This window comes from Octopus sinensis, linkage group LG30, assembly GCF_006345805.1.
Source record: "Octopus sinensis linkage group LG30, ASM634580v1, whole genome shotgun sequence".
Taxonomy (NCBI): Eukaryota; Metazoa; Mollusca; class Cephalopoda; order Octopoda; family Octopodidae; genus Octopus; species Octopus sinensis.
This window is the reverse complement of record NC_043026.1, coordinates 2,354,870-2,368,680: the sequence shown is the minus strand read 5'-3', so window position 1 is coordinate 2,368,680 and position 13,811 is coordinate 2,354,870. Positions and strand designations below refer to the sequence as shown.

The window sequence follows — 13,811 nt, the reverse complement described above, 5'->3', positions numbered from 1 at the left end:
AGATAGGTTAACAGACTAAATGGTGGTGGTCGTGGTGAAGTAGAGATTTCAAGTTGTGTATGTAATGTGTGGCTGATGTGTTTTACTCCTTTAGTAATAGAACCACGGCCATGCTGGAGCATTGCCTTGATGCATTTAACTGATTGTATTATCACTGGTATTTCTTTTTAAATCCGGTAAATATTTTAACTAAACGGAAATAAAAATAGAATAAATAAATTTATTTTTAATAAATTCAAAATAACACAATGATTGTGATGATGATGTTGATGATGATGAAGGTGATAATGCTGTTTTTTGTTTGTTGTGGTGGTGGTGGTGGTGTTTGGTGTAGTATTTGCATCCAGACTGAAGAAAGTGAAATTTATACTGAACAATGCATATTCATTAGAAAAACCAGTTTCTAAGGGTTTTTTTTAAAAGCAAAACCCTTGAGATGACCCCGAATCTGTAAATGAATGTGTTATCAGTTTGCAAAGAGGTTTCAATTATATTTATTTTTGTCTAAAGGCAGCTTAGCCATTGTGACACAAAAGCAGATTGTTAGATGTTGAGAGGGAGGGAGGGGAAACGAAATCAAAAGAACAACAAGGATCAAATGATTTCAGAGTGATTATTTGAAGAGAGAGAGAGAGAGAGAGAGAGAGAAAGTGAAAGTGAGAAAGAGAGAGAGTAAGAGAGAGAAAGAGAGAGCGAGAGAGAGAGAGAAAGAGTAAGAGAGAGTGAAAGAGAGAAAGAGAAAGAGAGAAAGAGGGAGAGAGAGAGAGGAAAGAATGAGGTTCTGTACAGGAAAACTAAAACAATACACAAAGCATTATATTTTTAATAAATGACAGCTGAAACTAATGAATAAGATGATGATGGTGATGAGAGTGGGATTTTTTTGTGGTGGTGGTGGTGGTGGGGATGTGAATGCTTGCATTTTGGGGACCAATGTGTAAACAAAACCCTTGAGTTGTTGAGTAAATGTAAATGAATGCTTTATCAGTTGGAAACAACTGGAATTATTTCAAAATGGATTTTGAGATCTTAAGAGGGAGGAAGTGAAAATCAAATCCAAATAACAACAGGAGTGTCTTTGTGATATGAGGCTTGCTTCCCAACTACATGGTTCCAGGTTCAGTCCCACCGTGTGGCACCTTAAGCAAGTGTCATCTACTATAACCAAAGCTTTGTGAGTGGCTTTGGTAGACTGAAACAGAAAGAAGTCCACCCTGAATGTATGAGTGTGTTTGTGTATATATGTATATATTATATATTATATATATTATATATATAATATATATATATATATATATACATATATATGTGTGTGTGTGGTGTGTTGATAAATATATGAGTGCAATTATGAAGGTGTTTAATCTGTACTAGTGCATGTGTGTGTGTGTATATATATGTATGTATATATATATATATATATATATATAGATAGATAGATACATAGATAGATAGATAGATATGGAGTTAAATGCAGGTGTTGTTCAAATTCTTTTACTTCCTGGTACCTGTTTATGTATTTTTTCCGTGTTAACTGTTAACAAGGAAAAATACACATTCATTTATATATATATATATGATTGTGCATCTGTGACTGTCCACCCTCACCATCGTTTGAGAACCAGTGTTGCTGTGTTTACACCCCTATAACTTAGCAGTTCAGCAAAAAAGACCAACAGAAAAACTACTAGGCTGACAAAGAGTAAGTCCTCGGATCGATTTCTTCTACTAAAGGTGGTGCTCCAGCATGACCACATTCAAATTACTGAAACAAGTAAAGGAATAAGAGAATACATATACATATGTGCACACATACATATAAGTTAGTTCCTGGTAGATTATTTGCAGAGAAACCCAACCTGAGCTCTGGGCTGTTGGATTCCAGACCAATACCAAAATTCTTCAAGCATAAGAAATGCCGGTTTCACAACAGTAACACCATAGTTATGTTACTATCATACACAAACATGTATATATATATACATACATGTGTATATATAAACATGTGAGTGTGTGTGTATGTGTATATATATACACACATATATATATACATAGTATATAAAAATAAGCATATCTATATAAATGTGTGAGTATTTATGAGAAGGTTGTATGTTATTTCAGGAAAATTTCTTTATTATTTCTAACAAGACTATGGCTATGCTGGAGCACTGCCTTTAATTGAGCAAATCGACCCCAGGATTTTTTCTTTGTAAGCCTAGTACTTATTCTATCAGTCTCTTTTGCTAAACTGCTAAGCTATGGGGGACATATACACACACATACATATATATAGAGAATGGGCTTCTTTCAGTTTCCATCTACCAAATCTACTTACAAGGCTTTGGTTGGCCCCAGGCTATAGTAGAAGTCACTTGTGCAAGGTGCCACACAGTGGGACTGAACCCAGAGCCATGTGGTTGGTAAGCAATCTACTTACTACAGAGCCGCTCCCACACCTATACACACATAAAAATGTATATACACACAGACATGTACATATGTGTATATCCATCTATATATACATACATAAAGATGTATACACACACACACACACATATGAGGAGGCAATGCCTACTACTCCCGGATATATTATAAGTATCCTCTTAACTGTTGCCATATCTTAATTGCTGTTCGAGCGAAGCAGACTCACAGAATATTTCTGAGACAGAAAGACTTCAAGCCAGTATCAAAACCCAATAACCAACCCTGGTAAATAATATTCTCCTATTTATTTAACACACAATTTACCACCACATTCACATTGCTAAACATTCATTAGACTTATTTCAAACATAAATATACTGTTATATAGATATTGTTTTATTTGCACACACCATTTTATAGACTAAACATTGTTTAAACATTTTGCAGTGTCACATCACAAGTAAAACCTTTCATTTCCAGAATATAAAGTATGGTTGTGTTATAACTATGTCAAAACTATTTGATGGAAATGTTCATCTAAGGATACATCATTTTATGTAGTTTAAAGTGGATTTCTAAGTCTCTAGTGAAATTTAAAATTTGCAAATTAATTTCATGGCAGATAAATTAATTGGCTGATTTTCATAAACTTAATTTTTTAAAAGCTTAGTCAAGAACGGCCCTGCATATAACCCTTTCTTTTTCTAGGGTCTTTGACAGTGGTGAGTGGGAAAAAGACATTCTCAAAACAAGGGGCCTAATGTGATTGCAGACAAAAGAGAAATCCTCTGCTAAAAGCAGCTCAGGGGCCAGCTTTTGGTATGAAATTTGGTGATAGATATAGTCTGCAACATAGGGTGGCCACAATGGGATTTGAACTCAATTCATAAAGAACCACATTACCTACTGGAAGGCATCGTGTCCAGTATTTAATTCTACCACCTCAAACTAGTATTTAAATTATTGACCCTTGCATAATAAAAGTCAAAGTTGACCATGTCAGAATTTGAACCCAGAACACAAAGTGTCAGTACTAATACCATTCTAACGACTCTACTAATTGAAATGTTTTAAACTGATTTTTTATTTCAATATTAAACTTTGTATATAAATGGAATTGTTCTGGTGATTTCATTTCTATTTTATATCTTGAAGCAAACAAGAAGAATTGTTTAAATATTAAACAATTTGGTGACAACATATATTTTCTCTCTCAGCACATCTTTATCCTACATCAACATTTTAATGTGCAATGCATTAAATATGTTTTCTCACCATCTTCGATATTATTTATCAGATGGATGGCTTCTGGGAATTACTTCACATTGTCTGCATTTAATATAAACTCTATTACAAACAAAGAACAAAGTCCCTAAAATGCCCCTAAAAACATATTCAACCATGACAACTTATGGGAGGGTCATGGTTAGAGAGTTTTTGACTATAGCATCGCTAGACAAGAATTAACTTTCAGTTAGAAATCAAAAATGGAAATCATAGTTTTAATATATTTTAAACAAATGTATTTCTTTAATTTTAAATATATTTACTGTTTATAAAAATAATTTTAATGTTTCAATATTTCAACTTTATAAATTGTATTTCGGAATTATAAAAGTTAAACATCCTATTAATTTAAAAAGATTGTATTTTTAATATATTTTTATAAATTACATTTAAATATTGTATTTTTAATAATAATAATCTATGTTATAAATTTGTATATTTCTTCAAGTTTACCAAGAGAATTGTCTAAAAATTAAACAATTCCAAGGTAACATCAGATATACCAACGAACATGCACCTGTGTATAATGTAATTAATCATTTGTTATTACCTGACCAAGGTACGACCTGGTTATGTTTCTCTAATGATGCTCTCTCAAGCAATAATATATTCATAGAAATCAAACAGTTAAACAAGTGAACTTATTCATGTAAAAAGGGGTCAGTTGGCAAAGGCATTCACACATTTTACTAAAAGACTGTTTCCAGTATCTGCTCTGGTGCCCTGAGTTCAATACCTAGTGAGGTCAGCTTTACTTTATATTATGATTGATAAAGAACCAGTCAAGTACTGGAGTAGATTTGTCATCATTGTTGTTCTTCATCCTCTTCAACCACTTCTTTCTTTCTATGTGCAAGACATTGCCAGGGGTTACACAAGTAGAGAGAAAGGCTCCTCCAGATTTCAAATCTCTTCAAGTCATTCTATATCTTATGTCATCTGGTTGACCACTTTTGATTTTAAATACAGCCAGAGAGGTCAGATCTTCTGATGCTGTTTTTCAACTTATTTTCCATCAATGTAGACCCAGAGTTTATTTACATGCCTCCTCTTCATCCATTTCCTCCCTCTTTCATCGTTCTTCTCTTTGTTTATATTATCAAGTCTGCAACAACTGTTGTAGTTGACCCTTCCACTTTTTTCAGCCGTTTAAGGCTCTGGTCTCAAAGACACCCATCCGGTCACTGCCACTGTGCTTCTGTTGTTGTTGTTGTTGTTGTCAACACCAGCTCATTGGCCATTCCCAGCATCAGCTCTGCCACTATAAATCCGTATGGAGTCAGGATCTTTAGGTTTGTGAATCTGTGGTGTATATATATATATATATACACACACACAGGAGTGGCTGTGTGGTAAGAAGCTTACTTCCCAACCACATAGTTCCGGGTTCAGTTCCACTGCGTGATACTTTGAGCAAGTGTTTACTATTATAGCCTCAGGCCAACCAAAGACTTGTGAGAGGATTTGGTAGACGGAAATGAAAGAATATCATCATCATTGTTTAACGTCCGCTTTCCATGCTGTCATGGGTTGGACAATTTGAGTGAGGACAGGTGAACCAGATGGCTGCACCAGGCTCCAATCTCATCTGGCAGAGTTTCTATAGCTGGATGCCCTTCCTAATGCCAACCATTCCGAGAGTGTACTGGTTGCTTTTACGTTACACCAGCACAAGGGCCAGTCAGGCGATACTGGCAACAGCCACGCTCAAATGGTGCCTTTTACGTGCCACCTGCACAGGAGCCAGTCCAGCGGCACTGGCTACGACCTCGCTAGAATCATTTTTTGTGCCACCAGCACAAGTGCCGATGAGGCAATGCTGGTAGCGATCACGCTCAAATGGTGCTTTTCATGTGCCACTGGCATGGGAGCCAGACAGCTGCTCTGGCAATGATCACACGTGGATGGTGCTGTTAGTGCTCCACTGGCACGGGTGCCAGTCATCGAATTTGGTTCAATTTCGATTATATATATATATATATATATATATATATATATATATATATATATATATATATATATATGTGTGTGTGTGTGTGTGTGTGTGTATATATGTTTGTGTTTATGTTTGCCCCCAGCTTCGCTTGACAACCGATTTTGATGTGTTTGCGTCCCTGTATCTTAGCGATTTGGCAAAAGAGACTGATAGAATAAGTATTGGGCAAAACAAAGAATAAGAACTGGGGTCCATTTATATTTGACTACAGGCGGTGCTCCAGCATGGCTGCAGTCAGTTGACTGAAACAAATAAAGGAATACAATATATACATAAAGGGGGAGTGGTAATGTGGGAGGTGACAAGAATTAGAAGCAGTGGGGCAGGGGCACAAGAGTGGCTGTGTGGTAAGAAGCATGCTTGCCAACCACATGGCTCTGGGTTCAGTCCTATTGCATGGCACATTGGGCAAATCAAAACCTTGTGAGTGGAACTGTTAGACGGAAACTGAAAGAAGCCCATCAGATATATTTATGTGTCTCTGTTTGTCCCACCAACAGAGCTTGACAACCAATATTGGTATGTTTACATCCTTGTAACTTAGCAATTTGGCTAAAGAGACCAAGTATAAGTATTGGTCTTAGAAAGAATAAGTCCTGAGGTTGATTTGTTTGACTAAAGGCAGTGCTCCAGCATGGCCACACTCAAATGACTGAAGCAAGTACAAGAATTAAAGAATATATATATATATATACACGTGGCCTTACTTGTGCCCGGGCTAGTAGGGTGCTAAGAGCATCATCCAAGCGTGATCGTTGCCAGAGTGGTTAACTGGCTTCCGTGTCAGTGGCACGTAAATGACACCATTCGAGTGAGGTCGTTGCCAGTACCGCCTGACTGGCCCTCCTGCCGGTGGCACGTAAAATGCACCCACTACACTCTCGGAGTGGTTGGCGTTAGGAAGGGCATCCGGCTGTAGAAACTCTGCCAGATCAAGATTGGAGCCTGGTGCAGCCATCTGGTTTGCCAGCCCTCAGTCAAAATCGTCCAACCCATGCTAGCATGGAAGGCAGACGTTAAACGATGATGATGATGATACATAATATATATATATTATATATATACATATGTATATATATATACACATATATATATATATATATATATATATATATATATATAGATATATACACATATACACACATAATATATATATATATGTTTATGTAAAAGAAGGGAATGAAATGTTGAAGTTGATATTTAAAAGGAGACAGTGAATTAGAGAGAGAGAGAGAGATGAAAGTAAAAGGGGACATATGAAGGATATGAAATAGGAAAAGTATGGTTGTTGTTGTTATTGTTTATTATTATTATGATGATGATGATGATGATGTAGGTGGTGAGCTGGCAGAACAGTTAGCATGCTGGGCAAAATGCTTGGCAGCATTTTGGTTGTCTTTACGTTCTGAGTTCAAATATTGCCGATGTCAACTTCCATTCTTTCAGGGTCGATAAAATAAGTACCTTTCGAGTTCTGGGGTCGCTGTAATCAACTTACCTGCTCCCCTGAAACTGCTGGCCTTGTGCTAAAATTTGAAGCCATTCTTATTATTATAATATTATGATGACTCGTTTGCCGCTACAGTCTGAGTTCAAATTCCACCAAGGTCGACTTTGCCTTTCTTCCTTTTGGGGTCAATTCAATAAGTACCAGTTACACACTGGAGTTGTGCAACTGGTACTTATTCCACCAAATTCCACAAGGTCGACTTTGCCTCTCATCCTTTTTTCTGATTGATAAAATAAGAACCAGTTAGGGGCTGGGTCTGATGTAATCAACTAGTCCCCTCACCCGAAATTTCAGGCCTTCTTCCTATAGTAAGAAAGGATTATTATTATTATTATTACTGTGACGAGCCGGCAGAATTATGTGGATGCAAAGCAGAATTTTGACCGTCTTTACATTCTGAGTTCAAATTCCACCAAGGTTGATTTCGCCTTTCATCCTTTTGGGATTGATAAATTAAGTTCTAGCTGTGAAATTGCTGGCCTTGTGCCAAAATTTAAAATCAGTTTTATTATAATAGGAATATCATAATATCATAAAATATAGAGATTTTTATAGAAAAAAAGCACCTTTTTGATGTAAATAATTTTTGGTGTTAACATGGTCCAATTTGAATTTTTTCTTCTGCGGAAGGAAGAGCAAACCTTCTTCTATCACACTCTCAATTTTGGTCAACTTGCGCGGCAGGATCTCGGAGGAGACAGTGTTAGTTGAAGGCTAACAAACCTGCCATACACAGACAACTTCAGCTTTATATATAGAGAGATAATTAGGGTTCAGCTAACTGCTTCACCACATCCCGAAATTAGAAATGGGAGTTAAAAATTCCTTTTCTACTACTATGAGAATCTCCATGACGGTAAACATACTTTTTTACGAAGGCAAAGAGAAAGACAATGAATCAACATGACCAGAATTAATTATATTCGTGTTTCGAGATTAAAGTAATTTGAATTTTACTTACTTCTCTCTTCAGTACAATATTTCCAATTTTTATAAAATTTCAAAGTGCTATGACTGAATATGTACACAATCGAGCCTAATTATAATTATATGGATAATTTTACCTATAAAGGTAATTTTAACGTACCGATCTACTTGGTAAAATTGTTAATTAATTGATTAATTAATTCATTAAATTACTGTGCTAGCGGGGTGCAAAGAGCACCATACGAGTGTGGTCGCTGACAGAGCGGCTAACCGGGTTCTTTGCCAGTGGCACATAAAAGGCACCATTCAAGTGTGATCGTTACCAGCGTCGGCTTACTGGCACTCGAGCCCCGTGCTAGTAGGGTGTTAAGGGCACCATCCGAGCATGATCGTTGCCAGAGCAGCTATCTGGCCTCCATGCCGATGGCACGTAAAACACACCATTCGAGTGTGATCATTACAGCAGCATTGCCTGGCACCTATACCAGTGGCATGTGTAAAAGATTCGAGCGAGGTCATTGCCAGTACTGCCTGACTGGCCCCGTGCCAGTGACACGTAAAAGCACCCACTACAGTTGGGTGCTGGGGTTGATGTAATCGACTAGACCCCACACCCAAAATTTCAGGCCTTGTGCCTATAGCAGAAAGGATTATTGTTATTATTATTATCTTCAGAATATCACCAAAAAAAGATGGGGGCATGGCTGTAAGGTTAAGGAATTCACTTTGCAATCTTGTGGTTTCAGGTTCAGTCCCACTTTGCAGCACCTTAAAGAATTAACTTCTTCTAATGTTCCAGGTTGACTCAAGCCTTGTGAGTGGGTTTCGTACATGGAACTGATAAAGCCTATGGTATATACATGTGGGTGTATATTCATGTATGCATATCTACATTTGTACTTGTATGTGTATGCATTTATGTGTGTGTGTGTGTGTGTGTGTGTGTGCATATATCTGCTCATGTCTCCTTGTCTTGACATCTGCTGCTTATTATAAACAAATGTCACGTCAAACAAACAGAGTCGTTTGTTTGCAGTGTTCCACCAGAAAACATATCCAACCATTGTGCTGTTCATGTTGGAAGAACTTGGGGAAATATTCTCTTGCTTGAAGCCAAGTGAGGATTGGTGACTCTCATCGAGTGTAGTCATAGACTTGACTGAGTGGGACTCATGAGAACCTGGCAAGAAACAAAACAAAATTATTAGAAGGAAAATACAGAAAAGAAAATACACCACCTGATGTATTATAAAGGTTTTGATATCCATTTTCCCTAACTGGCATGGGTAGGACAGTTGACGAGGAAGTAGTGAACCAGAGGACATTGCTGAGCTCCAATGAAAGATTTGGCAAGATTTGGCAAGATTTCTACAGCTGGATGATCTTCTTAACACCAGATGCACACATACACGTGTGTGTGTGTGTTTATGCATGCATAAGAGTATATGAATGCATAAACATGGGTTTACTTATGTTTGATTGCACATCTGATTTTGTATGCTAGCATGGGTTAGGTGAATATATTATTGTAGCCTTGTTTTACAGACAGACAGCCTTCCTATTGCTCACCCAAAACCATTTTGCACGAACAAAAGTTCTTATTTCCCATGTCTTCCAAGGTGGGGGTGATTGATTGACAGATGTTTCTGCTTGGAGCAATTTAAAAGAGATTGCAAACATAAACAAATGCACAGACACCTATGCGCACACACACTCAGCTCGAGTTCACTGCTTCCTGTGGCAGAAACAGCTGGAAGCTAATGAACGTGTCTACGTAACTCTTGTTCTTTTGTCGTTCATTGATTCATATCTATAAACATACATAGACACAAACATTTATACACGGGTACGTGAAGGTATATTCATATAGTTTCACACGTGCATTTATGTATATGTGTATGTATGTATATATCATCATCATGATCATTTAATGTCCTCTTTCCATGCTAGCATGGGTTGGACAATTTGACTGAAGGCTGGTGAACCAGATGGTTGCACCAGGCTTCAATCTTGATCTGGCAGAGTTTCTACAGCTGGATGCTTTTCCTAACGCCAACCACTCTGAGAGTGTAGTGGGTGCTTTTACGTGTCACCGGCATGGGGCCAGTCACGCGATACTGGTAATGACCTTGCTCAAATCTTTTACACGTGCCAGTAACGCAATGCTGGTAACTATCAAGCTCGAATGGCGACTTTTATGTGCCACTGGCATGGAAGCCGGTTAGCCACTCTGTCAACGATCACACTCGTATGGTGCTCTTTGCTCCCCGCTAGCACAGATGCCAGTCATCGGATTTGATTTGATTTCACTTGCATCAACAGGTCTTCGCAAGCAGAGTTTTAGTGTCCAAAGAAGGAAAAGGTATGCATAAGTGGGCTGGTTACACCGCTTGCATAGACCATGAGGTTATGTTCTCATGTGGCTTGCCGAGTCTTCTCATGCACGGCATATTTCCAAAAGTGTCTGTCACTAATCATTTCCTTGGTGAGGCCTAAAGTTCGAAGGTCATGCTTCACCACTTCATCCCAGGTTTTCCTGGGTCTACCTCTTCCACAGGTTCCCTCAACCGCTAGGGTGTGGCACTTTTTCACACAGCTATCCTCATCCATTCTTGCAACATGACCATACCAGTGCAGTCGTCTTTTGCACACCCCATCTGCTGCTTCTTAGGTCCAATATTTCTCTCAAGGTACTTACACTCTGTCGAGTATGCACACTGACATTACATATCCATCAGATCATACTGGTTTCATTCCTTGCGAGCTTACGCATGTCCTCAGCAGTCACAGCCCATGTTTCACTGCCAAATAGCATGGCTGTTTGTACACATGCATCATACAGTCTACCTTTTACTCTGAGTGAGAGGCCCTTTGTCACCAGCAGAGGTAAGAGCTCTCTGAACTTTGCCCAAGCTACTCTTATTCTAGCAGCTACACTTTCAGCGCACCCTCCCCCACTACTGACTTGGTCACCTAGGTAATAGAAGCTATCAACTACTTCTAGTTTTTCTTCCTGGAATGTGGCGAAAGTTGTTCTCTGTGCATTTTCAGTGTTTATTGCACCCGAGAATCTGCCACATGCAAAAGCTATCTTCCCAGTTAGCCTTCCTTTGATATTGCTGCACCTCTTATGTATCCATAGCTTACACTGGGTACATCTTAGAGTTTCTACCCAAACCTCAACTACAGATCGGGCAGGGCCATCTACCTGAAAGAATTTGTGGTTTGCTTGCCTTCCCACTTATTAGGACTTTGGTTTTAGCTAGGTTGACTCTAAGGCCCTTTGATAATATATATATATATATATATATATATAATATTTAGCAGAAGTAACAAAGTGACCCAAAATCCAAAAGTTTCGTTTATTAGCATTTATCAAACTGGTTCTTTGGAGGTATATTCCCAGACCTCCAAACACCACTTTGATGAGTGTCAACTCTTGGACCTTGAGTCCCAACTGTCATGCCCCTATCACCCCTACCTCTATCTTTCATCTCTCAATCACTCTCTCTTCTTCTTTTTACTCTACTATCTTACTACTGTGACAAAGATTGGCAGTAAATCTCTTCTCTTCACCATTCTTCCAATGAAACTAGGGATGTTACTGGACCTACCTGAGTCTCTCCCCAACACTCAGCCACTCCTTTTCATATATTTATTACCCTAGATCTCTCACACATCCCAGGGTATATGTCACACCCAGAGATTGAGGGGAACCTTTAGTTTTGTCAAGGTCATGGCGATTGTCTCTAGCGATGGTGCCATAAGATGCACCCAGTGCACATTGTGCAGTGGTTGGTGTCAGGAAGAGCATCCAGCTGCAGAAAGAAAACCAGAAAATATAACTTCAGGCAAGATATTCTCTGAACCATCCAACCCATTCCAGCATGGAAAGTGGGGGTAAAATGATGATCATCATACATACATACAGATGTATGGATGTATAAATATACATATGTGCATCCTTGTGTATATATTATACACATTCATTCTATCATATATACATATATATGTATGTGTATCCTGAAGAAGGTCTCTTTTATTTTTCATTCCTCCTGGGGTCAATAGAGTAACAGTCATTATTTCATAGACCAAGGAGGCGGTGGAGGATCATTCTGATGATGATGGGTCACCAGAATGTCATTAAACACCCCCACCAATATTTCCTAATCCACCTATTCACTACCCACCCCATTACATTAATCACCTAATACACACCAATATACCTCAATAACACTAACACAAAACACACAACCATAACCTTTTCCTAATCACCTCAAACCCATACTTCATAATAAACACACTTATCTCACCTGACACAAACAAAACACACTTCACCTGCCAAACCCCTTTTCATACAAACACATCTTTCTCATTGCTACCCAAACATTGTCCCTTATATTAAAGATAATTAAGATGAACCTACTTTCATTAATTGGGCTTATTCATTAACCAATCTTTATGATCTCAATCAGCAACAAATAATAACGATCCTCTCAACATGCTGTCTATCAGTGTGATTATATGAAAGCCCATCTTTGGATAAGCTTTCCGAGTTAATCAATGTTGTGTATGATAATTGTGTGGATTATATTGAAATGTCGAGAGATTTACAGCATTTGTCAGGTTAAGAACAGTTTCATCTCCAGCTTTATTCATATCTGTTAATCCAGGTAAATATGAAGGAAACCAAGCCAACCATGACTGTCCCATCATTAGTAATACTTGTACCTGACAAATGTCTATGAAACATAATAAAGTCTATGTTTTGCTAATTGTTCCATGTTAACATGATTGTTCCATGTTAACATGATTGCTGTGTGTTGGGACATAATATAGCATGTACACCAATTAAAGTTAATTTTCTCTACAGCTTAGAGTGTCTCGTTATTGAGTGCTTTTGGAGCAGGGGAATCTCTTTGACTAATTATCGTTAAATAAATCTAAACCACACATGACTATTTCTTTGTGATGTTGAGAGCAAATATCATTTCCAGTGAAAATAATTATTTCTAATATTTAGACTCCATGTAATTAATGAAACTTAATACATCTTAGAATAGATTGTAATAAGTTGTTTAAATATTAATTAGACAAGATTAATTCACTGACAGAAATACATAAATGTTTTGTTTGAGTTTTTCAAATGATGAAGCAAACATCATCTCCCTGAAACTTCAATATTTTCACAAAGCTAAATGTTTTCCTTATATTTCTTTACAGATTCACTATGGAAGACCAGACTGAAAATACTTTAAGGAAACTTATCCCTCAGAAAAGGGCTTTGAGTTACTCAACACCAAAATGGGATGAAGGAGTTGACCATCAAAGGTGTAAATATGTGAGAGATAACGGTTCAAGGAGAGAAATGTCCGAGAAACGAGCTTCATCTCAGCCAACAACAAAACAAAAAAGACATAAAGGAGACCCTAAAAACTGGGAAATAATTAGAAAACGAGATGTTTTGGACAAACACATATTTTATACAAGATTCAATGCCTATGAGGACAAAATTGATTTGTTGATAAATTCTCGGAAAGAAATATGTACTTTTTTAAAAAGAATAGGAATGGATGAAAATACTTTTCTAAAACATTTTACACAGAGAAGAATTCTGACGAAAGACATTAAAAAAAACGATTACAATCAAGAATTTATAATTTTTGGAAA

General features: G+C 37.5%; 1 long non-coding RNA gene across 1 annotated transcript; it reads left to right on the top strand.

Annotated features, from left to right (window-relative positions):
* The first annotated feature begins 2,464 nt into the window (after window positions 1-2,464).
* On the top strand, window positions 2,465-13,569 carry LOC118768636. The gene is made up of 2 exons (XR_005004421.1): window positions 2,465-2,706; window positions 13,365-13,569. It is a non-coding gene; the product is annotated as an uncharacterized LOC118768636 (long non-coding RNA).
* Window positions 13,570-13,811: the final 242 nt, after the last annotated feature.